Source organism: Stegodyphus dumicola, chromosome 8, assembly GCF_044657685.1.
Source record: "Stegodyphus dumicola isolate Sdum_Otavi_A_Nest chromosome 8, ASM4465768v1".
Lineage (NCBI taxonomy): Eukaryota > Metazoa > Arthropoda > Arachnida > Araneae > Eresidae > Stegodyphus > Stegodyphus dumicola.
The window spans coordinates 55475801-55495694 of NC_140775.1; the positions used below are offsets into that span (position 1 = coordinate 55475801).

At 31.9% G+C, this 19894-nt stretch overlaps 1 long non-coding RNA gene across 8 annotated transcripts in view; it reads left to right on the forward strand.

The window, feature by feature from the left end:
- The window catches only part of LOC146995853 (uncharacterized), a 99257-nt gene that overhangs the window by 20976 nt on the left and 58387 nt on the right, over positions 1 to 19894 (forward strand). For 7 of the 8 annotated variants that reach the window (XR_015042573.1, XR_015042574.1, XR_015042578.1 and 4 more), the window contains exon 3: positions 2153 to 2358. The exons of the other annotated variant lie outside the window; for it this stretch is intronic. This is a non-coding gene — a long non-coding RNA (uncharacterized LOC146995853). The remainder of the gene's footprint in view (positions 1 to 2152; positions 2359 to 19894) is intronic. 8 annotated transcript variants of the gene reach the window in all.

The window sequence follows — 19894 nt, forward strand, 5'->3', positions numbered from 1 at the left end:
TGGTTATTAACAAATCAAAAACACCATGTTCATTTAAAGGAACAAATATAAATAACCTTCCCTTTTATTGGATGCCTAACAGGAAAGCACGGGTCACTGCCATAAGGTTCAATGAATGATTTCTTACCATGTTTGTCCCAGATGTCAAAAATTATTTAGGTAAAAAAGGATTGCCTTTTAAGACTCTTCTTTTAATAGATAATGCACCTGGTCATCTTCAAAATTTACAACACAAAAAAGTAGAAATAGTCTTTTTGCCCAAAAAATACAACTTCTTTATTACAGCCATTGAATCAAGTAATATTTTCTGGCTTTTACAACATTGTGTATATCAAACAAACCTTTAGGTATATTTTAGAAAAAATGGAGAATAATGAATCTTACTCTTATGGATGCTTGGAAGAAATTTACAATCTTAGATTGTGTTGGACTGTCATATACTCAGATTAAACAATCAATGCTCAACGCATGCTGGAAAGCAATACGCTGGATGTTGCTAAAGATGAGAATGATAGATTACCATTAGAGTGTGAATATTCTCAGATCACTAAATTGGCTCAAACTGTAGTAGGAGAAGGTTTTGAGGATTTAGCTCAAGCATATATTAAAGGAATAATGGTTGATGAAGAACTAAATGAGGATGAGTTAGTTAACATGATTCATGAAACAAATAAACATGATGAAGACCAATCTGAACCAGCTGCATTCACAGCTAAAGTCATCAGTGTAGGACTCGAATTGGGAAGAAAATTAGGTAATCATTTTTTACAATATGACACAAATGTCGAATGAAATCTCCGATTCCAAGGGGAGCTTAGTAAGTGTTTAAATCTATATACGGATGTTTAAAAAGATTTAGGGGGACAAAAAAACAACAGGCAATTGTTAATTATGGATTTCATCATGAAGTCTAGTCGATGTGAGATCTCCCCTAATTTATCATCTATTGAAGCAGAATCGTATCACGAATACTCAAGTGATGAAAGAGACATCATACCAATCAAGAAGAAAAAACTAATAATTCATGAAAGTGATGTCAGTCCAAAATCAACTCTAAATATGAGAATATTTGTAGAAATTTCCTGTTCTTTCAATTCGAGCCACAATTTTTCATAAATGCTACATACTTTCATTACATTATCAGGTTGCATACTTCTGATGTCTGTGTAATTTATTTAATTGATGATGTAATTTATTTAATTGATAACTAAATATACTCGATTATGTTTTCACAAGGCTTGCTAATGTTTTTTTTAAATAACACGAAAATAATCATGCAATGCAATAAAAATAGAACATCACTTTCCTGCCTCAGAATATACTACTAATAACAGGTTGTTTAAAGAGCAAAATATACAAAATTTAAATTAAATAATTATTTCCTTTTACTCAGTTGAATATACATTTAATTCATAAACATGTATATGCAGATAAAATTAGCTAAGTCAATAAAGTTCTGCAAAGAATAATGAACGTGATCCTATTAGTTAAGTGTTGCAACTTTATTTCATATGAAATATTTTCTATATAGTCATTCCTTAAAAGTAGTCTCTGAATAATTAAACCAATTAAATTTGTTTCTAAATGTACTTGGGTTAATTGATAAAAGCAAGGCTTTTTTTTAAATGGCAAGCTGATTTTTAATTGATTTCATACTTAGATACATCATTATACATACATTAATAAAATAAATAAAATTCTAATTATGTTAGGGCAGTTTCCATTTTGCTGGTGTTTACTAAAGAAAATTTTACAGATAGCATTTTTAACAAAAACGCTGTTTATGATCATTTAAGATTTAAAAATAAATAAATAAATAAATAAAGAGAGAGAGAGATTATTTTGTAAGTATTCATCAAGAATATTTCTTCCAATTTATGTTTTCGAAGAAACGCCTTTATTACACCAAAGTAAAAAAAAAATTATCCCTCTACCAAAACTTAAATCTGTATCGATTAAAAAAGAACAGTAATGCGTATTTAATAAGAACACAGGAATAAATTGTATTAAAACTCAAATCTATTTGTAAATTGTTCTTCTCTAAACTTATGCTTTGAACCTGAAATATTTTGAATGAAATAGTGCTTTTTTATTTATTTTAAGACTTGATCTATTTTAAATTTACCTAAAATACCTAAAATAATTATTTTAGCTTTTCAAGAGTTTCTTTTACATTGCTGAATTTGATGAAGGTGTACAAACGGTGCCAAATTCTTGGTTTTGGGCTGATATGGATAAATGACATATGTAATATGAAAAAATGAATCAAACTGAACAAAATGATTGCATCACATCAAGCCCCAGATTATTGAGAACTTTGGCAATTTCACCGGGTTCTCTAAATTTTTGCATCGACAAGTATGATATTTTCTATAATTATGTGTTCTTGTTGCTCATTTTTCTCACTGTATAATTTAGAAAGCTGAATAGAACATGGAAAATGCTGTTATGAATGACATCAGTACCAAAATATTTTTAAAATATAGTAACATCTCCATTTTTAGTACTTTTATCCATAAATTATTAGTACGAGTTGGTAGTTTGGTTTTTGAATCTTAACATTATTTTAATTACCAGACTAGTTGTTTAAAAATAGGAATGCATGTATTAAAAAATTCAAAAATTAACAATCATATCAGGATATAATATATATTTGCTTTAACATTTAACTGCATTTTTTTTATACAAATTTGATGCTCTCAAAATCTATTCGGTCACCTTAATTTTGCAGTGGAAAAATAATGAAATAGTATAATCCTACAATTAGAAACCATAAAAATTCTATTTGATTTATTTATTGAATAAATTGTTGCAAAATATCTGAAATTTGCAGAATTTTATAAAATAATGTAGCCATGACTGTTAATTTAATTTTACATCAAATATTTCGATAATTATACATGAGCAAATAAATGCTGCTAGAACATTTAGATGTTTAATCTAACATTAAACGATTATTTAATTCATTCTTTTTGCTTTATGTTAAATTATTGTTTATGAGTGATAACGGAAATTTAAAATTTTCAGTGAAAAAGGCATAGAAAAGTTAAAGTTGGCTGTGAAGCTTTCAGACATCGAAAAGTGCAGAATTTGGTGCGGAAACAAAAAAAAAAAAAAAAAAACACCAGCGATTTAAATTCTCCAATTCTTCAGATGAGTAAAAAAAGTAAACAAGTAAAAAACAGTAAAAAAGTACTATAGTAAAAAAGCTAGCAGAGCTGTGCTTGCCATTGCTACCAGAGTGCACACAAGGAAAATATTTTCAACCAGAATTTTCTGCATCTGTTTTAGCTAGTCCTCACTGCAAATCTGAGGACTAATACTCCAAAAGCAGGCTCATCAGAAAGACCCAATAAAGGTTTCGTACTGTTGCATTCCTGTACAGGTTCATGCAATTTGGAGTGATTAACGATGACACTTAATAAACACACAATGTATTTGCCAGTATTATTCAGGACATCTCCAAAAACATGTTTACAGTCGTCCAAAAACTGCGACAAGCACATTGAAACAATCAGCAACAGAGCCTTTAGGCTATAACAGTGAAGACAGCTTCACAGCAAAGTGCTAGAGTACAGCTCCCGACTAGGTTCAGTCTTCACAGAACTCGACGTACTGTCGAGGTTCTCGACGCTACAACTCGCGATGCACTCCACAATAAGCACTAGAATACAGCTTCTGACTCAGTTCAATCGTTCTTGGAGCTCAACACACTCCAAGATAAGACTCGATGATGCACTAACTCGCGATACATTAAGAGACTCTCTCTACGCACTCCCCAATCAACTCAATACTAGACTGAAAATCAACTCGATAGACTCGAGATACTACTGCTACTCCGCATACAGGCAGGGTTTATATAGCTTTTAGCATGCATTCGAGAACATTCTAAGTCAAACCAGTAAGAACTCGTTCTAAATGGTTCTCCATCCGTCTACGGCATATTGCCAATTTCGCTGAAAGATGTTGCCAAATGGGTGATTTCTTGCCAAATCTAGCAAATCCTAAACCTGCTTTGTGGGAAATCTATCTTACCGCAGCTGGAAATTTTTTAACAGTAACTTTCTGAATTTGCCAATAGTCAATTTTTTAAAAGTGTTCTGTTTTCAGGTTTTTAGAATAATTATGTAATAAAGACACAATAACACGCCGAATAAATACTAATTCAGAAGTCAAACAACAAAAATCAGCGTTATATTTACAAAATTTTCACAGTGACTGTTTACTGTGAAAATTTTGTAAATATAACGCTGATTTTTGTTGTTTGACTTCTGAATTAAATATGTAATACCCTGACCTTTTCTCTTCCGCAGAACTTCAACATCTAATCTTAAAAAATTTAAATTCTTTATCAAGTAGATTACAAATATTGCAAGAAAAGGTGGAGTTGCTGAAAACTCCTAACTGTGCAATCAACCGAAAAATTCAGAATTAAATATATTCCAATTAAAAACTGAATTAGAACTTCAATTTTTAGAGAGAATGTTTCTCAACAACATAGCTCCTGTGGTATTGTAAAATAATATTTTACATTAATCCTAATAGTTTTTTTTTTTTTTATTTTATTTTGTTTACTTTTTGCACACATTTTCATTTTATAAAGTAATTTCTGTTACGTTTTTGCTTAAATGAAATTTTCTATTTCAGTATTATCTTATTTTCTTTATATAAAAACTAACTGCATAAAATGTACTAAAATACAAATATGGAACTCAAAGCAATGAAAACGTTATGATTTTATAAATAAGTTTCCATTACATTTGCATTTTATTTTGAGGAAAGTTAGATTTCTTGAGTGTTCTGTGAAGTTGAAATAATTTTCTTAAATGATAGAATAAGAAATCTTATTGGTTATGCATTTATAGATTAAAGTCAATTTTTATTTATATATTTATTTATTTAGGTCAATGAATTGAAACATATTAATGTTAAAGGAGACTAACGTAAACATATTAATAGTAATCGTAACAAATATTTTGAAGTGATGTCGGACACGCTAGCCGAAGAGTACAGTTGGGTAAGTGAAAAAAAAAGGGGGGCATTTAAATCCCTGAAGTTATCATAGGTTATTTTACATAAGTCAACATTTATAAATATATTTTTATGTACATCATCATTTACAAAATATCTTGATAATTTACATTACGTATAATATGAAATCTGCCAAATTAAGTCACACCCAGCACCCGTAGCTCTCAGCCTGAGTCAAATCTTAATTATTCAAAAAATCGAATAAAATAAGACCAGACTTCCATGAATAGTGCATAGTGCTACTAAATGCATATGTGACCATCCCAGAAGAAATAAAGCAGGTAGATATTAGCATCTGGAAAGATATCCCAATGCATGAAGGAAGAGTAATATATTTAGTGTATGAACCTGTTATGTCAAGAAGACTTTAAATGAATTAGAAGACAACATAAAATAGCAGTTTTATCTGATCGCAAATGTTTAAAATGTTATTTAAAATGTCTAACTTTTTTTTATTCTTAAAATGATGTTTAATCCTCATTTGTTCTGCTATTTAATTTTTATGATGTATTGTTACTTAGTTTGTTATCTATCCGTGTGATCTCGTCCTCCGTGTGATAGTTGCATCGCAAAAATGTTATGGTTTTTAATTAATTGACTTTCTGTTTAAATATGCAGTAATTATAATTAAAAATTCACAAGTAAATTTTCCATTTAATGTATTTTTTAGAGATAGTGCAAACTCATCTCCCTGCAACAATTGAAAAGAAAGGTGCTACTATAACAGTTAATCTCAAAAAGGTTGGTGGGTGGTAAATGTATAGTGTCTGTGCAGCATGGGGGCACCCAAAATATGCTGCAACAAAGTTGCTACTACACTCATGTCCATAAATTAAGGATAATTCGGACTCACGCGGAAATCGAACTCTAAAATATACTAAAATATCACCTGTAACATCACTACACACATCTTCAAAAATCATATGCAAATTTTAGGAAATAACCAGATGACACCGATGGTACTTCACAATGACGAGAATGTAAGAAAGTGATATATAACGAATACAGGCAAAGAAGTAAAATTGTTCGCAGGCACTTTATAAGCATTTCAGTGCAATAACCAAATAGTTCGCAGGGGCTTTATAAGCATTTCAGTGCAATAACCGACAAAGGACGCATTTGGATGATTTTTTACGTGGTAGAATTATCGGCCGTCTGGAATGTGGGCGTACCCAACTGGAAGTATCAGACAAACTTGGAATTGCCCAGAGTGTCATCTCCAGGCTTTGGCAACGATTCCCAGATGATGGTAATGTGAGTAGACGTTACAGCACAGGTCGCCCCAGAGTTACAGCGCCGAATAAGGACCGGTATTTGGCAGTTACTGCCAAAACAAACAGGTGGAGCACAGCCTGAGACCTGCCTCGTCAGCTCTCTTCAGCCACTGGTACGACAATTTCAAGGCAGACCGTGTACAGACGCTTAGGGCAGATTGGTTTATATGTTCGTAGACCTGTCAGATGCGTTCCACTTACTGCAACTCACTGTCGCCTGCGGTTAGCCTGGAGTAGAGAGCATGCACTGTGGACACCGCAACAGTGGGCTTGTGTGATGTTTTCCGACGAGTCCAGGTTTAGCTTGCAGTCTGATTCTCGCCGGACTTTCATATGGAGAGCTCCAGGTACTCGTTACCACCAAGAAAGCATCATTGAACGACACCGTTACGGTGGTGTAGGAGTGCTCGTTTGGGGTGGAATTATTCTGGGTTCCAGAACTGACCTTCATGTTCAAATTGGAATCATGACAAGCCATATCTATCGGGACGTCATTCTGGAACAACATGTACATTTGTTTCGGGGTGCCATGGGCACACAATTTGTTTATGGATGACAACGCCAGTCCTCACCGTGCAAATATCGTAAGCGAATGCCTTCAATCGGAGGATATCACCCGTACAGACTGGCCAGCATTCTCACCAGACTTGAACCAGTAGAACACGTGTGGGACATGCTTGGCCGACGAGTTGCAGCCCGTCAACCTCCTTCTACATGTCTACCGGAACTTCGGAGTGCATTGCTTTTTGAGTGATGTAATATCCCCCAAGATCAGATCGATAATTTGATACTCAGATGCCTAGGCGTTGTACGGACTGTATTGCATCGTCTGGGAGACATACAATGTATTAACAATCAAACCAACCATGTAATATTGGTTTTTTGTAAATAAGTTTTTTTTTTTTTTTTTTTTTTTTTTTTTTGGTAATTTGCTCCAGGGAGAAAAAAAATCGCTAATTTTTTTAATAATATCAAACATATAGCATCTGTTTTTGCTCTTTACCTTTTGTTTAATAAATAAGCTTTACAAATAAGTCAAATTTGTTTTGCTTCTAACTTTTCCTTTGCCTGATTTTGCATTATCCTTAATTTATGGACATGAGTGTATAACAGCGAGTACTTTTGTGTACAGAAGCTGTCTTGAAAGCTTAGAATCTAAAATTTTAAGTTTGTATTTGTTTTTACTGAATTGTAAGTATTATAAATTCATATGTTTGGAAGCGTCTGAGTTTCAAAAATAATAAAAGTATAAATGATAAATAATAAAGCTTCAAAATAGTAAATCAAACAATCATCAAAATGTTTAGTACCTATTTAAAAATTTGGAGCTTTCTTTCAATTTTAAAGTAATTTAAAATTTAATAAATAGCTTTAAAACTCTTGCCAGTCACTGCTCATCTCAATGCATATAATAGCATTATAATTTTTTATAATAATAATGCATATTTTGTTTAATTTCATGAGGCTGAAGGAGACATTGTAAACTTATATTATGAATACGAGTCATATTTTGTAAAATTCGATGAAAGGCCATTCGAAAAACATGTATACATTGACAGAATTGCCGATATAAATAAAATATGTTATTAACAATATTAACTTCTTATTAATTAAGAAAAGGCTGCATTAAATATATTAAAAGGATCTTTTAAAATTTTTGCAGGAAATGAATTTAAGTTTCTCTTAAGTGAATGGATATTTTTATATCTTTATTACCGTATTTGCAGGCGCATAAGGCACATCCCCCTTTTTTTATACACATTTCATTATAATGAATTTACAGTATTTTGAATATAAATACAAAGTAATACTTTATACCCACAATTCATCTGGGGAAGAGCTTTTAATTTTCTTCATCAAAACCTAAACACTCATCACCATAGCTAAATGAAAAGTCACTTGAAACCTCTCCTAAATCAGCATTCGAGTCCTCATACAACAGATTGTCCTCTGTACCATCCAGTGTATTAATAATGCCACACTTCATACATGATTTAACCTCTGCCTCTGTTTTCACAGCATCCCAAGATGCTTTGACCCATTCACAAACTTTCCAAATGTTAGGCCTTCCCCTTCTTCTTGATGGTGTAACCTCAAAATTTGAAGCCTGCATCCAGCTTGCATGCTTTGTTACAGCAATTTCAACGTTGTTTTTGAACCATAATTTGCCAACAAACTTAAGAAACACCAAACAGTTGAAATTTCCCACACTTAAAAGTCGTTCACAAAAATTGCAGTTTTCATGCCAGATGCACATTTACTAAGCTCTCCGTAACTGTAATATTCCCACACATCGCAAGGAAACAAGAAAAAAATCACATAACTCCAAAAAAAGAGGAAATTTCCAGAAATTAATGCAATCAAAAACTGAGTATCGACATACAAGATGCACCTCCTTTTTTTCCCCGACTTATTTTCAAAGAAAAAAAGTGCGTCTTATACACTAGAAAATTTGCTATTTAAAACTTTCTTACATTTATTGGAAAACAAATTGTTTTATATGCTTAATTTCATTCACATAACTATGCTCACTGTAGTTATTGGCTATACTAAATATTTGAATGAAGAAATGTAAGTTTTATTTGCACAAAAACTATTAGCATATGTTTTATAGCAATACACGCAAGTACACAAAAGTGATACACAAAAACTATGAGCATATAGTTTTATAGCAATTTATGAGAGCAAAGTTTTACATAAAAATGTAAATTAATCATAAACGCATCTGTTATATAATTTCAATACAATGAGATATAACAATCACTGAGGAAATCTGATATGATTGTGATGACTATATTCAATAATTAAAAAATTCCAAAGATTCCAGTAAGATTTTAATAACTGGAAGAGTAACTTCTTACTGGATCAATAAAACGCTTTTCTGCTGTTATCAGTTTTACTGGAGGAGATGTCTGAAATACTGCTATTGCGACATTATACTGATTAAACTAATGTAACACTGTGCGACACCCACACAGATCTTTAAAGCAGCAATTCTCAACAGGTGGTACACAAGATAAAAAATAGGTAGTAGGCAAAGAAACAAAGTTCAAAAATTCTATGAAGAAAAAAAGAACAATTGTTAGAAAATTCCTGTGATTGCACTTCCACTGAAGATTTCATAAATAATAACTTTTGGCTACACCGAAAAAAAGAATTTAAAGGCATTTCAAATAAAGCTAAATTTTTATTGCCTTTTCGCACAACCTATTTGTGTGAACAAGGATTTTCTTCCATGTCTTATTTGAAAAATAAATACAGAATAAAATTAAAAGTGGATCACACTTAAAGCTAAGTGAAATAAGGCCAGACAAAGAAATTGATCTCTCTTAAACAGGCCCAAATTTTACACTAAATTTAAGTATATAACTTAAATTTTGATAATTAAAATGGTAACCAATTCTTAATTAATATTTTTTATGTGTGCCTATTTAATACAGATAGCCAATAGCTTGTGCAAATGGCAAAACGTTTATTTTTTCTATTTATATTGAGAAACTGAATAAGTATTATAAAATGTACAATAATTATACTGGTTGTACTAAGGTTTTTAAATTTTTGTTTAGATGGTATGTGTTAGTCAAAAGGTTGAGAACCGCTGCTTTAAAGCAATTAAATTTATGTCACTTTGTGAAGTTATACAAAAGTCGCAGTGTGACATTAACATCATTATCGCAGCATGACTTTACTACCATACTCAAAGACAAAGAAGCAACAATAACAAAAAAAAGAAGCCAAGAGAAAAAATTGGTATCTTACCTCTCAGCCTCCACATCCACAGGGCTTGTTTGCTCACATCCTCTTCTTGGGCGCTTCGCATTCCTATAATAAACAAAAATAGGTACAATTTTATTACCGAGACCATAATAAACCACAGTGACAGTACATGCATAAAAGCACCAAACCTGGCACACACATCCATTTAAATCATAAATTGACATCACATAAATTTAGATACTTTTAAATGCAAGTGAATTATGACTGCACATAAATTTAGATAGCTCTAAATTTTAATTTACCACTGAAATACTGGTATACTTTTTAAACTTTTTAAAAGTGCATCGAATCTATCTATTTAGAAATTGCCAGAGATGAAAAATTTGCAATAAAATTTTGACAAAGAAAAGGCATCATTCATGATTGTGTGTGATTATGACAAAGCCTCAAGGGCTATCTGCCTGTGCCTTTGTGGAGCACTTTCTAAGGGAAACTGGCTCGTATACACGTTACACATGGGGAAAACCACGAAAATGCCCAGCCCGTTCCTGGGATTCGAACCTCGGACCGACTACCAGCGTTCGGCGACTTCACCGCTCAGCCGCTGGTGGGCCTCATTCGTGATAGAAAATTAGGCTTAAACTATAGTCCAAGAACCATGAAAGGAAACCATTTCATCGATAACTCAACAACTAAATGGCACCTTTAATCTTCTAGGTGTATCTACGGATTATTTCGTATTGAAAGATGGCTTTCCAAATCACGACACACAGAATATTCTTGTCAGATTTTGATAAATACGAAATGGTTTCGAATGAATGCGGCAACTGGCAGTAGGGAAATAGCAATCAATAGAGAAAGATGTTACAGCGCGAGGTTCATAAATAAAAACCTCGTATCCAGCCACACTATCTGCCGACCTGTAGGCGATTTTCGTGCCGAAACCGAAAATTACTAAGAAGCCTTCGACCGAAAGCTTTGCGTATGCAAAAAGTTTGTGAAACAAAATTTCTTCTATAAAATAAAATGCAATTTGCACTGAACCCATGAATTACTTTTAAAGAAATTAATATCACCTAATTTACAAATAATTTCTTTTAGCATGGAATAAATACTTAAACAGGTATCTTACAATTACATGAAATAACGTAATCTTTAAAGGCATTGATGTATACAATATAAATATTTGCTTGTTATTTTATGAAATAACAGTGTCTGGGAAGCCCACTCAAATATCCTGTAGAATTTTAACAAATTATTTTATAGGATACAAATATGCATCTCTTTTTTTTATGAAATATGTGAAATTCATGCAAATAAAATTAAGGATTATGAAATTTATTTTAATATAAATAACTCTGCAAAAAGAAATATTCAGGAGACTTTATTCCCCTTATTTTCCTATTATTGTCATCATAAAAAAATAATAGCATTTATCTTAAAGATAATTAGCTTATTTAAAAAATACAATCTGTAAGCACTTTCTTTAACTCGATATAAGATCCATTTATTTTAAATACTTTTCTAAAACTTTTTATAAAAAATAAGTGTGTGTGTGTATTGAGAATACGGCAAAGCACATTAGGGCTATCTGCCTAAGGGGAGGGATGCCTTTCGTGGAGGACTTTCTAAGGGAAACTGGCTCGTATACACGTTACACATGGGGAAAACCACGAAAACGCCCATGCAGCCAGCCCGTTCGCGGGATTCGAACCTCGGACCGAACTACCAGTGTTCAGCGATTTTACCGCTCGGCCGCTGGTGGGCTATAAAAAATAAGAAAATAATGTAAGCACAAACCTTGTGGTTGAAAAGTTATGCAAACCTTGGGTTCAGTACCCCTCAAATAAATAATGAAAACAATCTCAGATTTTATAGGATAAAAATTAGGTCCAAACGGGCAATTTTTTTCATTTACAGACAATCATTAGATGTTTGGGCTAATGCTACTTTGGACTAAAAGTATTTAAAAGCTACAATTTCAGACAGACTGTCTTGCACACTTAAAATACAAATGTTTTATTAATTACACTGCTTGCCTTAAAAATATGTTTCTTAATCAAAAATTTGCTAAATTTTTATAAAACATAAACTAATACTTATAAAAGAGCCTGAGGCAATTTGTTACAATTAATTAAATTGTTCAACGTTGTTTAATTAATTGTTTAGGCGGTCAGAGCCGGAACAGCTAATGAAGTTTATGAGACTGTGATATTACTTTCGGTTTTGTGAAATGAAGAATTACATAGGATACTTTCAGATTGAAGTTCTGTAGAAACAAAAAAGTAAGTACCATCTCTCTTTCTGAAGCTCTTTATTTGTTTATTGACTTTTGGTAATTAAAAGGTCACTAAAGGAGATATCAGCGAGAAAACATACATTGAAAACAAAGTTAAAACAAAACGTTGCCGACAAAAATATCCAAAGAAGTGATTTGGAAGTGCTGAAGAATAAGTTTAAAGTGTTCGAGACAAAGATAAATTCCAATTTCGATTCTTTGTTCGGGTTATGTATTGAAGAAAGTGCAGTCAAAAGTCTTTAATCCGGACATCCATAATCCGGAATGATCTATAATCCGGACCTCAAAGCTACAAATTTTCCGCGCATGTGTTTACGCATATGCATAACACGTTTACGCATGCGCGTTTAATGTATAACGGACAGTATAAGCTAAGCTAAAATAATCTATTTCAGTTAATGTTGCAGATTGTGTTGTTCCTTAATCTTCTAATTGGATACGGCTTATTATTTTCTTTTAGACTATTAGAGCAATTTAATAAAAGTAAGTTGGAACTTTCGATTATGTCAAACACAATTTCCGATACTGGAGCTGCAAAGAATCTACAAAGGGAAAGCATGTTTCGATGTCCATCAAACAAAAAGTGGAATTGCTGCAAAAAATGGATAAAGGCATATCCTTTGTTTCTCTAACCATTCCAAAATCTGTTTATCAATTTCAAACTGCTCTGCGGGGAAGGGGGGACGTCACGGCGTGCAATGAACTGGAAATTGATCTCTCAGCACTATCCTCATCTTCATGACAGATGTTTTTATTTTAATCGGCTTATAATTCCTTATTAAATGTAGTATTTCATCTCGATTTGCTCCCTCTTTGATATGATTTAAATCAAATTCCTCGTCATTATAAATATCACAAATACACATCAAATAGTTTTCTGGTTGCAATTTTCTAATTTCTATGCATAATGTATGCTTTACGCATGCGCGGGTTGAAAGAAATGTTTAATAAAGTAAACAAATAAATATTAAGATTTTTTTGTAAATTTTGATACCCTTTAGATCATAATTGCTCTTTATTTCATAAATTATGGTTTTATATTTTTAATTTTATAATTTATGCATGCCATTTTACCAGATTTAAACTGATGATCTATAATTCAGGAAAACCGATAATCTGGAATCGCTGAAGTCCTGACTAGTCCGGATTAAAGACTTTTGATTGTATTGATGCTTATGTAAAAGAGAAAGAAGAGATTGACGATATTGTCTTAGATGTAGAAGTCGAATTAAATCGTAAATTAGCTAAGCTTTCCAAAGAAATTGAATAGGAACCTTTGGTTTTCACGAATGCTTAGGTCAATGTTAAATTATCCAAAATTATTTTGCCAACGTTTTCGGGTAACTTACACGAGTAGCTTTCACTTAAAGATATTTTTTAGCCAGTGTTGATTCAAATCCTTATTTAACAGATGTGGTCAAATTACAGTACTTAAAATCTGCGCTAAGAGGAGATGCTAATCGTATTGTTCAGTCAATATCCATAGTTGACTCTAATTATAAATTAGCCTTTTCATTACTAGAAGAAAGGTTCTCTAATCACCACGAACAAGTGTATGTTCATCTGAAACGATTTATGAATATGCATCCTACGCAAAATGAGTCTGCGTCAGCAACATTAAATGTAATTGACATTTAGAGACTCTTTCACTGAACTGTGTTATCTTCAGTACAGTGGCTTTGTTTTGTATTAGCTGAGAAATACTTGGCGACAAAGCAGAATCTTGTCTAATAGCGCATGCGCCACTAGAATCGCCGCTGAAATATATTTTCGATAAACTTGATTCTTGTTGTACACATTCAGAGTTGCGAATCATATGTTACTCTGTAAGAAAGAAAGCTAGCGCTAGACTGTCGCCATGGAAAATAAATGTATTGAAAGTAAAAGTGTTATTTTCTGTAATGTGTGTGTGGTGTTATTTTATTGCGATATATAGCTATTGACGAGAAATAGAATAATTCAATTCACCAAACACACTTGAATTGAATTATTCTATTTCTCATGAATAGCTATATATCACAATAAAATAACACCACACACATTACAGAAAATAACACTTTTACTTTCAATACATTTATTTACCATAGTGACACTCTGGCACTACGTTTCTTTCTTACAGCGTAACTTACGAATCGCAACTCCGAATGTACGTTTTTCTGCTCATATCTCCTTTAGTGACATTTTAATAAGCAAAAGTCAATAAACAAATAAAGAGATTCAGAAAGGGGGAGGGTACTTAAACTTTTGTTTCTACAGAACTTCAATCTGAAAGTATCCTAGTAATCCTTCGTTTCACAAAACCAAAAGTAATATCACAGTCTCATAACCTTCATTAGCTGTTCCGGCTCTGACTTACTGAGTTGGATCTTTTAGTTTCTTATTTAACTACTTTTATTAAATTTCAGTTTACAATATAAAATTAGTTAAATTTTTACAAAATGTAAAATAATTACACTGCTCACTTTAAAACTATGATTTTTAATCGAAAATTTGTTAAATTTCTACAAAGTATAAAATAGATAATAAAAATATGTTAATTCCAAATTCAGGCTTCCAAGTGCCTATATGTTCGGGTGGAGGACTATGTTATCCAAAATTTAATGACTATAGGCAACATTGTTTTTCAACAATGCGTAAACATACATATGTTCATGCAAATTATCATTATTTAGTTTCATGAAATATGATACAGGGTGATAATATTTGGTGACAACAATTAGAAAAGTGCTTCGGACATTTAAAGTGATTTGACACAAAATGCCATTTTGAAACTAATAGCCCTTCTGGGGTAATTCACATTTGTGCTTTAGAAAAAAATATAAAATTAAAAATATTAAAATAAAAGCTGAAAGATTTCAAATTTTATATTACACCCAAAGGGAATTCTTTTAATGTTTTGTGTGTTACCTTTAATTCTCAAATAGCCTGTTCTTTGTACATAAATCACATAAAATTCAAGTAAACAGCTATATAAAAAAAATGTTTAAAAAAGGCCTATCTTCAAAATTTCCAATAGCCTTGCGTGCTAGCAGTAAAGAAATTTTTTTCCCATACAGCAATACCATTGCTCACTTTTATTCCATTATAACTGATGAAGTCACTTCAAATAATAAGGAAACTTTATGATGGTGTACAAGATGATTTGTGAACAGTCAAAAAATATTAGATAAGAAAGACATCCTACATTTTCTCAGACTAGCTAAGATTACAGGTCCACTCAATAATAATTCTATAATCTCAATAATTTCAAAATCCGGGTTAGATGGTAGCAACATTAGCTATGAGTTATGATGGAGCAGGTAACGTGATTAAAAAAGGGAATTGGAGCTCAGATTAAAGCTTTTGCTCCAAAAGCAATCCATATGCACTGCACTTCTCATTACATGAATCTTGTGTTCATATACTCATGCAACATTTCTGAAATTCACAATATGCTGAACAAACTTTAAAAAAAATATTCAAATCGGCAAAAAATATTAGACCTTTTCCGGACAAGATAGATAGCCTATACGGCATTGAGGCGTACCGCCACTTCTATCACAGCTTTTCCGATATCACCGAATTTAAAGGATCCGAAATTCGATCGAAAGCAAGTCTATCGAAATACTGTTCATTGTGATTCTGTGTTTTGTTAATACAAAGCTGCATTTTAGCAGTACCTTAACTTGTCTAGCTCATTTTCCAACTAAAATCTCAGTTTTCAAATTTAGAAAAGATTGTATATCACCGTTTTGCATCAGTTTGCGCTGATCATGTAAATGAAATTTGTGACATATAAAGATGATTTACCCTATCCGGTAACACATCGACGTATTTTCACTTAAAAAAACATCAGAGAATTGCACAATATCGGCAATGTGCATCTTCCTTTGTTCAAGTACACATTGATGTAAAAAAGTCAAAGGAAATTGACAAAAATCCAGTTTTTCTTACTCTTGTAAAAAGCGCCAAATAAGTGGGCGATTCTGCACTTCACACCCTAATTTTATATTTGCTGCGTTGTTTCAAACAGAGAATAAAAAGGATTAAACCAATTGTTTCCTTTTCCTAATATACTGTGAAAGCATCGATTTATCCGTTTATAGTTATATTTATAGTAAATTAATTGAATTCTGCTGCTATGCTCAACGATATATATAGTTAACAAAATAGCTCTAGACAAACGTTACGCAAATCAAACGACGCCAACTGTACTTTTAAATACGATGAAAATAAAATTAATAATCATGTACATACTAATGAGTGGATGAACTTTCGTTAAGTAACAATTACTGATGTAAAAAATTAAACACAAATATTAAGACTTAATTAAATAGATAACCAATAGAATAGACTGATGCAATACATTAAAAGAATTTAACTACAGTTTATTATGAAAAACTTAATGCAGATAATTTAATTTTCATCAACAAAGATTTAACCGGGACATTGGTAGTACCGACAAACCGAGTGAAGTGCTAAAAAAAATAAATAAAACAATATAAATACGCAAATATACATTACCTGGAGCTGAAAGCCTCGGACTCCATTTCAGAAATTTTTATTTTTATTACACAAGTAAATTACAATATATATACTACAATACAAAAATTTTAATAGCAAGAAAAAGTATTTATTACAAAGATTATTTACAAAAATATTATATACAAATGTTAATAGTTAGTAAGAAAAATTAGTATTTATATACAAAGATATTATATACAAATGTTAGTAAGGTTAGAATAAATATTTATGTACGAAGATATTAAAGCTTAAATATCTGAAAAAGAATTAGAAAATTATATAAAAAAAATATATCAAATACAAAGATAAAATATCTGAAAAAGGAATTAGAAAATTTATAAAAAATATTAAAGATTCTTAAAAAGAATTAGAAAATTATATTAAAAAAAATCAAAAATACAAAGATATTTAAGATTAAATATCTTAAAAAGAATTAGAAAATTATACAAAAAATATATCAAACAGAAAGCTATTAAAGATCTTAAAAAGAATTAGAAAATTAGATCAAATTAGACAATGAAAAATATATAGAGAATTTATAATCGCAAGAATAGCACCTAGATCCAACAAAGTTAAAGTCTAGTATGAGCTAAGGCTCCTCTAAACCTTAGTATAGCCTTAGTATGAGCCGTAAAGCTTTTGCACTTCGTCGCGAAGTCAGTGGCGAACGGTCATGTGCCCTTTCTAGCCAATCAGAAAAATCAGTTAAAAATTACACTAAAATTTCATTGGATGGATTTGCACCGTTTGCTAATTGTAAATTTCGGCCCCCTCCCAGACCCGAAGCACTTGGCGACATAAAGTTCGAGCGTTTTCACTCTGCTCTTGTTAACAACCACTGATCAAGGAAACGTCGATGCTTGTCAAAATTCATGATGTAACCCCTCACAAAATTGATTCTGGCCCTTTTTTGACACAAAAAAATTTACTAAATTAAGTCCTTCAGTGTTTTTACCTTTTTTTCACTGTAGAAGGCAGTTACTCTTGTTAAATTTAACATTTGGCACTAAATTTTACCTCTTTGCGGAACCCTCTTTTTGGCGATAAAAATAATTCTTTGATGATGTGGGGATAAAGGCATTGGTCATTGCAAATTCGAATCCTTTGTTACCATTTCAATTAATGCTGGTGATTTTTTTAGTCTAAAACAAACACTTCGCTTCCGAAAACTGTCAAATTTAAATTGAAATGAGTTTCACTTCAGTTTTAGACAAACGAAATAATTTGACTAGCTACTCGGGAGAGGCGGAATATCTTATTGTAGCAAGTACGGTTATATAAATGGCAGGGAAAACTTTCTACTACCACCTTGCAATAAACTTTCATTTAAACCTCAGGACCCCGTAATATTTACACAAATTTTGTGGGACTCCATAAGTATTGCGCAAATAAGACACACGCGTGAGTGAAACTCTCAATTTTTTTCACTTGTACTGTAATATACTATTGCAGTTTCAGGTCATTCCCTTTAATTTCTAATTTTAAGACATAGAACGATGTGAAATTTTTAAATATGTAACAAACGAAATGACAGCTTCACGTGCAAAGCAAGGAAAATGAACGTTTATATTATAAAAAGAATGCGTCGAAACGTTTTCGTTTTTCCCTTTGTCTGTATTGTCTAGCTTTTTTTATTTTCAGATACATTGTGTAAAAATATTTGATAACTGTAAAATTATTATATTAAGTTAAAGAAATATCAAAACTGCTAAAATTTTGGCAACATCCTACTGCAGGTCCCGCGACCAACACGGGAGTCGTGACCTACAGTTTAAGAAACCCTGTTCTAGGTAAAATCCTAGTATACGGAACAGCATTTGACGCGACTTTAAAAATCGTCGCCAACACCAAAATGACACGTTTACTGCTCATCATAATGCCGCCGAATCCCGTATGTACTGCAAACTAGAATTAAAACGTGTTCTCTCTCTCACACACACACATACCATATCCATATATATATATATATATATATAATTTATTTACTAAATAATATTGATTATATTTATCTTCTAAGATTAATTATAGTAGATTTATCTGAAAAGAGTGAATCCATACTTAGTAAGTTCTATTTCGAAAGATGTTTTTAAGCAACTTGAATGAAAATTGTTAAAAATGTTTAACGGGGACTGGAATTAAATCATGAATAACAAAATTTCAATTGTAAAAGGAATAAATTAGATACAAATATACATATAAATTATATGCGTTGCTCTAGTTATTTCGTGCACTATTTAGGAATTTTTTACTTGTTGTAGAAGGGTTAAGGCGACTGTGCCTGGCCACCCTGTTGTGTCCAAACACCGTTCCATCGTGATACACCAAGACTCCATTAAATGTGATCACATTTTTCCAACCGGGATAGTGATTAGTGACTCTGAGTACCGTACCGAAAGACTCGCGCTCGAATCCCGGAGACTGCATGGATGTTTGTAAATGTATAGTGTCTGTGCGGCATGGGGGGGCACTCTAAATACGCGGCGGGCCGAAAGTCTTTTTTCGTTTTGGAATATATGAAAGATGTTATATTATATGTTAGTCTAAACGCATATTCATCTAATATCCTGTAGAATGTGTCGCTATTCCACTTGACCCATGTCCATCCATAAACTCTATTGATATACCATATTAAAATTTAAAAGAAACCTTGTTTAAAAAAATGTATTTGTAATATTTGGATCGTATTAACCGAACTGTTGATCACAATAAGCGATGTATTTTCCATGTTTTCGTATACAAACTGAAGGGCGTTCTGCAATTCGATAACAATATCCAAATGATAACATTATTTTTCACATTGGACAGCTGATGTTTATCCATTTTCACAGTCGCACTTTCCCGTAATTCTGATAATACTCTGTTACATGCAGTTGAAAACAAGTCTGAAATCATTTTTTCCAAATGCAATTGAAAAATAGATCACTTGTACTGTTTCTGACAGAATTTAAACCACTTCAGAATTAATCAGGTTTACATGAATACAAAGCGTTATTATGGCAATGGTACGCAAGTCGCGAAGAAATTTTGGGGGGTCGCTAAATTCAAAAAAAATTTATTTGACAACAAAAAA